Here is a 12,359-nt window from a genome sequence, read left to right on the forward strand (position 1 = left end):
GCAGAACAGGGATGTGGCAATGGGCATCTGATGGTGGTCCAGGATTATCACCTGCATGGAGTCACCTTGGCTGTCCAGTATGCTTTCACACAGAGACACTGGCATGGATCTGTCTTTCAGGGGTGTCCCGTGCAAGGAGAGATGAGGGCCAGGCAGGCAGCATCCCTACCACCCAGAGATCCACACAGAGTCGCCTCACCTGTCTGTATTTTCTAAATATTTTCAAGAAAGATCTTATTTGAGAAAAAGCTCAGTGGCTAAAAATAAAGCTAGAAATCCACTGTTGTACATAAACCCAAAGAGGGGCTGAGGGAAGAACCTACCATTTACTGAGTGCTATGTGCTGGGTAATTTTCACACATTATTAATTCCACCTAACCCTCATCACATCTTGATTAGATAAAGAATAATTATCCCTTTTTAGGGAATTGAAAACTGAGGCTCAGAGAAGGAAAATCTCATTACCAGCAAGAGCCATGACATGATTTCAAATCCGTCAGTTCTGCAAGGCAGCCATCTCTATGTCTCTGTCATCTCTCAGCCTCTCTTTCCGAGTCCCTTCCTTCTTCCCCTTACATCTGACGCCAGCTGCCAGTCATGTATAGTCATGGGTCATCTCGTTACTATTCAGTGTGAGTGAACCTTCGTGAACTTGCTTCATGCTGGTATTTGTTCATCAGAGTTATTTATAGAGCACCTACTAGATGCCTGGGACCAGACAGGGTCCCAAGGATGCAGAACATCAAGTCCTGCCAGTATCGTCAAGGGTCTCACTGCCCAGTGGAGAGAGAAACAGAAACCAATGGACAGGAGCATTAAAACTGATGCTATCTGCCAAGGGCAGAGTGGGGACAGGACGTGGGGGTTAGAGGAACAACAGCTCTCTTCTCACTGTCAGTATTTAACAATGTCTTTTATTGACGTGCTTTCTCGTCCCGCTGGGTAGTCCTGTTGCCTCTGACATTATTCATGCTTCCAGGAGAAAAGAGCTGAGTACCACAATGTACCCGTGCCCACTGCGGCAGTCCTGGGTGGAGGCAGCCATTCCATGAGGTAAGACACACTGGGACACATCAGGTTTCTTCTTTCCATCATCCCTGAATAATAATTCAACTTGAAATACATTTAGACACTTTTAAAAATCTAACTCTGAAAAGAAATTCTATGAATTCTATGCCTTGCCTTCCCCATTAAATGTTTCTGTCCTGGCCAAACAAGAGAGATAATGCTCCCTCACCGCCTGCCTTGCTCTCCCCAGGCCCTCTGGTGCCTCCAATTGAAATGGAACATGAGCAACATTCCTACCTTACTCTTATTTCCTAATCCAATGAACGGACTGCATGGATCTCCAATGACAGAGGCCAGACAGGTTAATATCTATGCATGAAGGTAAAAATCTCTGCCTCATCCCTTTGGAGAATCTCAAACCACTCTTTGCATCTGAATCTTCATTTTCCCTGAGCAATCCAACTTCCGTGCCCCCTCCCCCTTTGAAGACTCCCATCTTTCAGAATCTAAACAGTAAAGACAATTATCATGGCAGTAAGCCACTGAGGAGAGCAGAAGGCAAGCTGCAGAACAAAAGCCGGCACCCAGGCACACGCTCAAAGAGCCACTGCAAAGCTGAGTAAAGGAGACGCGTCCGCAAGGCAACACAGATATGTCACCAAATGCTGTCCAAGGGCACGAATGATTCCCGCTCTGGAAATTCATTTGAAGGAAATAATTTAAATGAAGAAAAGTGCAATGTGCTATGTGACAGCAGAAAAGGCATGGCTGAGTAAATTATAGGCCATTAACAATGATCATTATGAAGCCACAGTCACAGCATGAAACACGTTACCGAGATATTAAGTTAAAAATAACACCACTGGATACGCAATATGAAGGCCATATGTAAAAAAAAATCTGTCTGCATAATGACAGTGGGATCCAGGATAATGTTTTAAAATGCTGCGAGATGCTACAACATCCTCTGAATAATAAAAAGAAATTGAGAGGAAAACAGGTGATGAGTCATGGCCTGACAATTGTCACTGTGTGATACAATGTCCCCTTTGCAGGGACAATGACAGGTGGTTAAATGTGAGTACAGAGACCAGGTTCAGCTCTTTTATCCTGGGTTATTATTAACGTCGACCTCTCCAGAAATTAATCTCACTGGCAAGTTACACACTGATCTCACCTGGTTGCCAACAGGTAATTCATAAATATTGAAGGATGCCAAGAAATGGAACTGGAGAGGGCTGCAGGTATGTGTGAGGGGGAGGACACTTCAGCCAGGGGGGCCTTGGTAGAGGGTCACGACCAGTCACAGTGTCACCATGTGGGTATCTGTGTCCTTGGCGTTCAGCACGGGCCCAAGGTTAGAGGAACCAGAAGCATGCTCATTCAAATTCAGCAAGTGTGGAAGTCCTTCCCAGGCCAGCATGCCCAGGTCCCTGTATGCCCTGTTCACAGGGTGGTGACACAGGAGGTCTCCTGAAGTGTCAGCTGCACTTCCACCTCCACAATTAGCCCAGGGCTGGGCCGAGGGGAAGGTGGATGGTTTCATATGTGTCTGTTGTTTGTTGTCATAAAATATACATGACACAAAATGGATCATCTTAACCCCTTTCAAGTGTGGAGACTGTGGCACTAAGTATGGTCCCAGTGATTTGCAACCGTTGCCATTTCACCCTCCCCACATGAAACACTGTACACTCAGCTTCCAACCCCACTGCCAGCCCCTGGAAGCCATAGTCCACTTCTGACTCCACGCATCCCACTACGCTGGGTCCTTGTGGAAGAGGAACGCATAGCTGTTGCTCTTGGTGACTCACTGATTGGACCTAGTACAAGAGCCCCAGGTCCATCCACATGCAGTGTGTGTCAGCATTCCCCCCTCTCTAAGCTGAACACAGCTCCCCTGGAGGCACATGCCATGGGATGGGGCTCTCAGGGGCTGTTCCTCTAGGAAGTACCATCAAGTCACACTCATATTGCCCCAGCTCGACCCCACACTCAATTCTGAGAAATGGCCTTGCATCTCAGACCAGACCTCAGACCAGGTCACTGGTACAACTTCTCGAGTATTCCTTCACTTAGGAAGCTGTCAAGGCTTCTGGCCCTTCTTCTCAGAGTGTGAATGGTTCATACCCTCCAGCCCAGGACAAGCTCACTGCTTGTCCAGAGTTCCCACCTAGGCCTGTGCTTGTGCACCTGTCTGGATTGTGCCATGGATCCAAGATGGCAGCCACTTGCCTACAGCTTTGTTTGGATTGTACTTTTGCCTACTTTATCCTACCTTCCAAGTGGATCCTGCTCCCTGCTGTACGTAGGAAGGTGTCTTTCTAGGAGATGAACCTTTGATCCAGTCCACATTTCGATTTTCTATTTTTGCATTACCCGTTGCCAGATATCTTGCTCCAGCCTCCCATCTGTCGAAACCCTCCAACACTAGACTGAGGACACAGAGCCCCAAAAGCACAGATGCAGGCCACTTACAGCCAGAGTGAGTTCCGTCCCTGCGTGATGACCCCCCGTGAACCTGGTCAGGTGCCTGGAGTCCACTTCAATCCACTGATGAAGGTCATTCCTACCTGCGCACCATGCACCGTCGTAAAAATCATTTTCATTAATGCCTGCCTGGAAAGAAAAGAAGGGTGTGTTTCAGAAAGACCTTAACTGAAGAACAGTAAGACAAACATTTTCCTGAGGCTGAGAGGAGGAAGGTGAGATAGGAGAAAATTATCAAGGGGATAAAGGAAAACAGCGATTGTGCCCTCAAATCCTCTTTCTAAGTCACAAAAGGGAGTTGCTCTGTACTAACAAGTTGGAACTATCTCAATGTGGTATGTCCTCTTCTTGCCCAGTGTGAAAGATGAAATTTAATGAGTTCTCCTATTACTCATTCATCCAACACACAAAAAATGTCTCCCACACCCCAGCCCACACACGCCAGGTGCTGGGGAATCAAAGGTGAATCATTCCATCTCAAAATTTCACCATCCAGGCAGGAAGGAAGACGTTATGAAAACATAAATCAGAACCCAGCAGGACAAGTGCTATTCCAGGAATATGGACAAACTCCCATGAAGCTTAAGGGTAGCACGACAAATCTCGGGAGACCATACAGAAAGCCCCAAGGTGAGGGGGTACTTGAACTGGGTGCTGAGCTGGGTGCTGAGGTTGTTTACCGAGTAAAAAATCTGTCTGGTAGTGTCTGACTTATTTGATGTGCTCAGTATCTGTTACTATTATTACCAAAAAATCTTTGGCTCTGAATTTCCAAGGCAGGTGAAGTTTCTGTTCTGAAAATTTGCCAGCAGTGTTACCATTTGAAGACATGAGACCTTGACCAAAATAAATAAATAAATAAGGACATTGAAGCCAAAAGAAGCATCTGGGTTTACCAGACCATTCTGCATTGACTCTGCTTCTCCATGGCTGTTTCTCAAGGACCTAATGAATGAGATGTCTGGACAGAGAATGGCAGGTCAGCTCACGCTCCCTGCCTCGACTCCAATTCTGCACAGGGCCTGACTTTTAATGGGCATCAGGAAGGTGCAGTTCACCGTACAGTGACATCATGGCCAAAGGGTTCCTGCGAACCAACAGAGGCTTTGTATCAGGACCACCCTGTGGCCTGCGCAGTCCCAGGCCACCCTGACACCCACCTCCGTGAACTCTGAGGGCAAATGCTGGAGTACAAACACAGCACTGACGCCTCACATGAGGGCCAGCGTCAGAAGCTGCTTGTCAACAGAAACCCACACTCTCCATAACCAGATGGCCTTGGAGACGTCTGTGAGGACCCCGAGGGGCTGCAGGTTCTGCCTTTGAGAACCGTCAGAGAAAGTCTGCTCTTATCACGTGTGTGTCACAAATGCTCCCGTGTACTGGTGACATGCTAATTCTTAGGAAGTGGTGGGGCCTCTACTCAGCACAGCATCTCAGCTCCCAGCCCGCCATCCAGCAAGGAGGCCCAGAATCCAGCCGGAGGGCTGTAATTATGCCCCTGCTTCCTTTCTGCACTGGAAGGTAATTACCCTGCTAATGACAGAGATTTGCAACACATTAATGACCTACAATATCACAACTCAGCTCCTCTCATGAAGCCCTAACATGCACTTACTGTTTGTTGTGACTCCCCTTTCCTCATCAACCACAGGCGAGACTGCAGTTTAGAATGGTCCCATTCATTTAGCAAAGCAAACCTTCACTATGCCTCTGCCATATGTCAATTATTGGTCCAGGGAACAGGGACATAAAAATGAGCAATGTGTGAAGCCCTGTCCTCTGGTTGGCAGATGAATTAGTCTACTCATACTGCCATCTTCAAATTAGCCATCACACAGAGCTCTGGTTCTGAGGTCCCCCTACCTGGCCGGCCAGGAATCCTAACTTGGCCACTGAAATGCAGTGGGCCCCAACTTGAGCCTTGGTTTCTCCCTCTGTCAGTATGGAAGCAATGATCATTTTTCCCTGAGGATGTTGGTTGTGTTTACAACTGGGTCTGGCACATAGGGTGAGCTCAGAGTTTGTACTCCATAAACATTACTTATCAAAATATTTAAAGCAGTGTAATTCAGTTAGCCCTGGCAAAATGTGGAAATGTGGATGGTTTATGAATTTTCTCAAGTTTCACAAAATTCCAGGGAATTCTGCAACTAATTTCAGTTAACTTCTGTCATATTTTCTACAACTTCAAACACCCAGAACAGAATTATACAGAACTTGAAGAAAAAGGAGACCCATAACATTAAAGTCCTTCACAGGAGTCCAATGCTGCCCCTCTGGGGTGTTTGGAAATGTCTGGAATCATTTTTGACTGTCCCTACTGGGAGTGGGGGTGTCCCTGCCTCCACTGGGTAGAAGCCGGGGATGCTTGTTGGACATTCCACAGTCACATCCTACAGTGCACAGGAAAACTGCCACCGTGCTAAACAGCCTGGCCTAAATGTCCAGGAGGCCAAGGTTGTATAATCCTGGCCTAAGGCAAAGTCAACTAGCACAGAGCTGCCCTGTGGCTTGAGATGTTTACTATATGGAATCCCAGAAGCCTGGATGGAAGAGCTATCCTCAGCTATTAAATCAACATCTACTGAACAGGATTCGCAATTAAATTTAAGGTTCCTGGTTTGCTAGCTAGGAGATTTTGCCTCCGCTGCCAATCTCAGTTCTTTCTGAAGACACCAGTCAATTAAATGCAATTCAGAGTCAGGGGAATGGAGAGCCCTGCCTGAAGATGACTCATTGCAAGGTGACAGCTACCTCCTTAAAATCAATTTCTGAACTTAAAGGACAAGCACCTGGGAGAATTTAGTGAAAGAGGAGGTACCAGGCTCAGAGATGTCACCAAATTGTGCCACACTGCAACATGCAATATTTATAAGATGCCTCTGAGGAACCAGGAAGAGAGCACATTTGTCCCTTTCTGGTTAATCATACAGGGAAACACTTGAAAAATTTAGGAGAAATTTTAATTGAGAGTTGTTGAAATAAAAAGTTTGATTCTTAAATGTATGATTTAACACTGTAAGATTCATTCTACTATAGCAGCAAATTAACTGAGGATTAATGTAATTTTCTCAAGGTGATGAAGTTATGTGCATCATTTCTTTACCTTAAAGAATTAATGCACCTAACAGAGTAAGTTTTATAAAAGATAAATGTGGCAGTCACTAAGACTATAACAAAGAGAAAACCTGACATTATCTATTTAAGATCAACCAAATAGAATTTCTCCACTTCGAGAGGATGGAGGAAATATCTTATTTTTTTTCCGTGTTCTTTTCTCGAGTTTCCTCCCAAAGAAAAAAAGATATAGAAATAGAACCTCAAACTCTGGCAAAAAAATAGAAGGCATTTATAATCCAATCCCTCAGACTCAGGATGCTGTTAAGCCAGTTTCTGTAATACAACATAAATCTGTGCTTGTCAAACAATCCTCAAACACCTTAAACAGCTAATAATTGTTCAAATATTTATGAGCCCCACAGAGGAGATTTATGTTAAGCTGCTTGACAAGGAACAAGAGCCTGTGCAGGTCCAAGGAACATTCTGTTGAAACAAATATTGCCAAGACATCAATACTTTCCTAGCATTTTTCATAACGGACTTTTGCACCTGCTCATTTCCCTAATTATCCCCGAAGCTTTACACTTTCAGAGAGAGAACGAAAATGGAATTTTTTGAAAGATCAGTAATTTGAAAAATTAGCTTCTATATAAAGAAAAATACATACTCAGGCACAGCCATTTCTAAAAATACGGTCTGGAGATGGATGCTTAGAGAGAGATATCAAGTTGTTATGGCAACTATGATTATAATTATGAAGCTGGAGGGTTTTCCCATTCATTACTATGTTGAGATATGGTGATTTAAATGGCAGCGTCCTTTGTAATATCCTCAATCTCATTGCTACATAATTACCCACTTCATATTTAATCTTGGGTGTGTTTGTTCTTACTCCCATGCCCTGTGGAGTTGGCATCTTTGACAAGCCTTATTCTTAGTTCATGGGTCCCACTTGCACCTCAGCTCCTCTCCCCACCATTGCCTCTACTCTGTGATTTCATTTTCACTTTGACCTCTGGGGAGACTTGCTTGGGCATGAGCTAGTCCATTTGTAAACAAGAAGACACTGTTATGAAAGTTAAGAAACCACCCCAACAGACATGTGGGGAGATGCTCAACTCAGAAGAGCCAGAGCCTGCTGGGCATCCTAGGAAATCCAGAATTTCTTGTTCACCTACTGTGTGCAGGGTTATTTACAGCAGCAATGATGTTTCACCTCTGTGTTGGCTTTCCTGTGTGCACCCCTGGGTCTGCAACCCTCTTGCGCTCCTGTATACTGGAGGCACCCCCTTGAGGCCTGAGGTCCAGTGTCCTCTGGTTTCTGATTGGCATTGGCCAATGGGAGGTGCCACCAGGAGGTAGGAAGATGAGAGAAAGGAGAGGAGGTTTGAGTACTTCTTCCCCTTGACCCCAACCCTTTCCCATCCCTGCCCCTGGGGACCTGCTGGTGGCTGCATTTATTCACTATCCTGGAGTCCTCTTTCTCAGCCCCAGTTTTGGAAGCTTGTGGGTGGTAATGACTTCCTGCAGGCCTGAGCCTGCAACAACTAGGTTCTGGTACCTCAGTATCCTTCACGTGTCCCCTCATCCCTGCCCACACCTCTGAGCTTTGGTCATCTGTGTGTGCCACTCTTTCCTGCTGGTCTCTGCTGGTTGATATACTCCTCCCAAAGCACTAAGAGAGGAGAAATAAGTCTCCTCTGTCTTGCAGCTGAAGAAACTAGAATAGTTAAGTCACTTGTTGAAGGACACCTAAATAACAAGTCACAGAGTTGAATGAACCTCCAACTGTTTGGGTCCAGAACCTCTGTTCCACCATGTATGCTGCAGCCTCAGGCCAAGGGAGTGCCTGCCCACACATGGCCCGAGATGCATTCGGGCAGAGCAGCTGAGTGCAGGTGGAGCATGAGCCCTCCACGGTGGTCACCAGTTGGGGTGGCTTTAGACCCCAGCATTTCTCTAGCTCCTCCTTTCAATAAGATTTCTTAAGGTTTAAGTCCCTCCAAGTTAAAAATTCTGGGGCTGTTTCTGTTGTCACTGAATGCACAAAGCCCAAGAGAAAAGAAGCAATAACCCTTTTGGAGTCTCCATTTTCATGAAGAGGAACTCCAGGTGAGAAGCCAAGACACAAGCCTTAGGAAGATACCACCCTCTCTCCAGCCCATCATCTCCACATGCATGGAACAACTATGTTCCAGCCCAGAACCAGAAGAAAGGGTCAGGAAGGCCTGAAGCTCAAGCACCTTACCCTTTATCCCCTGTGCCAGGGTCACGGCTCTGAACCGCATCAGCAAGTGCTACTGGTATACCCATCTGGAGAGCCAAGAACAGCCAGGCCTATAGTCCATGGTAAACAAAACCCCAACAGGGGTCCTCGTGGAGACTCTGCAGTGGGGCCTCTCTGCTCTCTCCACACCAACCACCCACTGAGCCAGACAGAGGGAAACTAAAAAGATTCAAAGCATTGTGAACCTAACAAATTTGAAAGTCTAATAAATTCCCAGAAAAAAAATGCTAGGTTTGACATGAGAAGAGAGAACCCAAACAGAATAATATTAAAGGAATTGAAATGGGAGTCAGTCAACTCTGCAAAAAAAAAAAAATTCTAAGTAGTTTTTCAGGTGAATTTGCCAAGCTTAAAAAAGATATGTTTTTTTTTCCCCAGAATGGAAGAGTGAAACCTATTATCTTATCATTTTATTAGGCTAATGTGACCTTAATACTAAAACCAGAGAATGAAAATGTCAAAAAATAATCAAATAGGTTTATTTTGTTTTAAACATAGATGCAAAAATGTCTAAGTCAAATATTAACTAACAACTAATTTTTTTTAAAATTAAGATATAATCATATAGGCTTTATTTTAGAAATACAAGGATGGTTCAACCATAGAACATCCATGTAATTCATCATATCAATAGATCAAAAGAAAGCATTTTTTATAAACTCCAACATCTCTCTTGAAAAGAAACTTTTAGCAAACTATAAATGAAAGGAAACTCTTGATAAGGTTATAAAATAAAAATTTATAGCAAACATAATAATTAGTTGAACAAGTTTAGATAAACTCTCTGGAAGACCTGATTTAAGGCTGGGATATCATTTCTTGATCCTGTACATTATGGCCAAAGCTCATAGGGAAAGAAAAAGATACCAAAAAAATGTAAATTTCAGAAGAAAATAAAAATATATTTATTTTACAGGTTAAACAATCAGGAAAAACCAACAGAAATATCAGACAAAATAAGACTTAGTTTTACAAGATTGTTTGATCAAATATGAACATTAAAAAATCAATTCCATTACTCTATACTAGTAATAACCAACCAGAAAATGTAATACAACATAGAATCATTTATAATATCAGCTAACCTATGAATTATTTGGAATTTATTAGCCAAGAATACAGAAGAAAGCAAGAATCCTATAACAAGGCAATTTTGAAACTTTAGTCAAAGTCATAGAAAATTTATTGAACAAAAAAGCAAGATACCCTTGCTCTCATGTAGGACAACTTGGCAAGATACAGATTCAGTTCCTCCCCAACAAATTGATCTGTGAATAAATTAATCATAAGAATAAATAAAGTATATGCAATCAAAATTCCAGTTTTTTAAGGAACTCTAAAATGCATAAGGAAGGAAAGTGTCCTCAAACAGCTTAAATAGTGTTGATTTACCCACCTAGAAGTTAAGCCACATCACAAAGCCATATTCAAAAATATAAAGAAGGAGAAAGAAAGAGGGGGAGAGGAAATGAGGAGGAGAAGGGAAAGGAAGGCAGGAAGAGAAGATGAAAGGAAGGTTTTTGCTCAAAAATAGGCCACGGTCTAATGTATGTGAAGAGAGAACCACATGCCGACTTCTGTGGCGTATTTGGGGATGATACATTCATTATGTGAGAACATGACAGGTCAAGGTGATTCTTTACTCTGTGGCCAGGAGAAAACCCAATTCCACATAGAGAAGTGACACTGGATCCTTACCTCACACCACACAGAAAGGGGACTCCAGATGGTCTGAAGAATTAAACATGAAAATGGGAAACATAAGATAAAAAGGAAAATGTTTTTGCATCCTACAGATGGAGACGAACTTCTTAAATAAAATCTCTATAAAAAGTGAATGTCTGTGATCCATAAGGAAGAGAAAGGGGAATCCCAGTAGAAAAATGGGCAAAGGCCCAGGCAGAAGAGAAAACTGAAGTTTGATCCCTGAAAATGAGACGCACTTAGGAGCCAGAGAAAGGCATATTTGAATGAAGAAATGTCATCTGACAGCTACCAGCTGGGCAAGCATCACAAACTGGATGGCATCAAGTGCTAGAGATGATGTGGGACAGGAGGAGCACTGCTGGTGAGGCTGCAAGAGTGTCCCATCCAGGGCTGGGCTGGGCCTCAGTGGTGGAGCACTTGCTTCACATGTATGAGGCACCGGGTTCAATCCTCAGCACCACATAAAAATAAATAAATAAAGTAAAGTACTGTATCCATCTACGACTTAAAAAAAAAAAAGTGTCCCATCTGGAAAGCACATGTGTGTCCCTTGATGAATCCCAACATTCACATTTGTCACCACTGAATGCTGACCACTGCCCTTCTGCATCTGCAGGCTCCATATCCACAGATTCAACCAACCTCAGATCAAAAAATATTTGGAAAGAAAAACAATTGCATCTATATTGAACATGTACATGCTTTTTGTTTGCAGCATTCTCTAAACAATATGGTATCACAACTGTTTGCAGAGCATTTATGATGTATTAGGTATAAATAACCTAGTATTCAGGAGGTTGTGCATGAGTCCTATGCAAATATGATACCCTTTTATATAAGGGACGTGAACTTCCACAGTATCTGAAGGGGGACTGCAAAATTGTGTCCCCTTATCCTTGCTGGATGTGGTGGCACATGCCTGAAATCCCAGCTGCTCTGGAGGCTGAGGCAGGAAGATTGCAAGGTCAAAGACAGCCTCAGCAATGTCAAGGTGTTAAGCAATTCAGTGAGACCCTGTCTCTAAATAAAGTACAAAATAGGAGTGGGGATGTGGCTCAGTGGTTGAGTTCAATCCCTGTACCCGCCCCTCCCCCCAAAAAAATGACTATCCTTGAATAAAAGAAAATGTCAGAGATCATGAGCTCAATGAAAATGAAAAAATATACCTGAGAAAAATTTTTTCCATTAAATGTTTGTGCTGATAGGGATTTATTTGAATATTACATTAACTCAGGACACACATCACTAAATAATTTCTACATGTTGTCATTCGATAACATAAAACTTATGTCAATCAACATAACTGTTTTTTTTTTCTTTTCCACTGAATTGAATAAGCCAATCATTTTTATGGCAATATCTTCCAGAGTCAGCCCAAATTAATTATTGGGAAAAGTGGATTAACCTTTTATTCTTCCACACTTTCTGATGGCCTCAAGGGAATGAGATACATGACAGATAAGCAAGCAAATGTACGGATTAGAAGCAGGTGTAAAATGACCCCCTACCATCCAAGGACTATGTTACATAAATGCCCCATTCAGTAAGAAAATTAGATTTCCCAATAGCGGAGCTACTATTACCAAAAGGAGAGACACAATAGTTCATTACACCCAATTACTTCTATCCTCAGGGGCACAGTCAGGAAAAACATTTTTTTAAAAGTCTTAACATCATTTCTTTGAACCTGGATTTCACCGAGGTCTTGCCCCCATGTTGTAGATCACTCGCTGAGCTCTAGCCTGCTTTGAGGGAACCAGGCATCAAAGGTGGGAGCTTGGAGCAGCACGGACATTGTTTTCCT

At 43.4% G+C, this 12,359-nt stretch overlaps 1 pseudogene; it reads right to left on the minus strand.

Moving 5' to 3' along the window:
• LOC143640988 (inactive carboxypeptidase-like protein X2) overlaps nucleotides 1–12,359 on the minus strand; it is a 156,464-nt pseudogene that overhangs the window by 47,722 nt on the left and 96,383 nt on the right.

This window comes from Callospermophilus lateralis, unplaced genomic scaffold, assembly GCF_048772815.1.
Source record: "Callospermophilus lateralis isolate mCalLat2 unplaced genomic scaffold, mCalLat2.hap1 Scaffold_82, whole genome shotgun sequence".
Lineage (NCBI taxonomy): Eukaryota > Metazoa > Chordata > Mammalia > Rodentia > Sciuridae > Callospermophilus > Callospermophilus lateralis.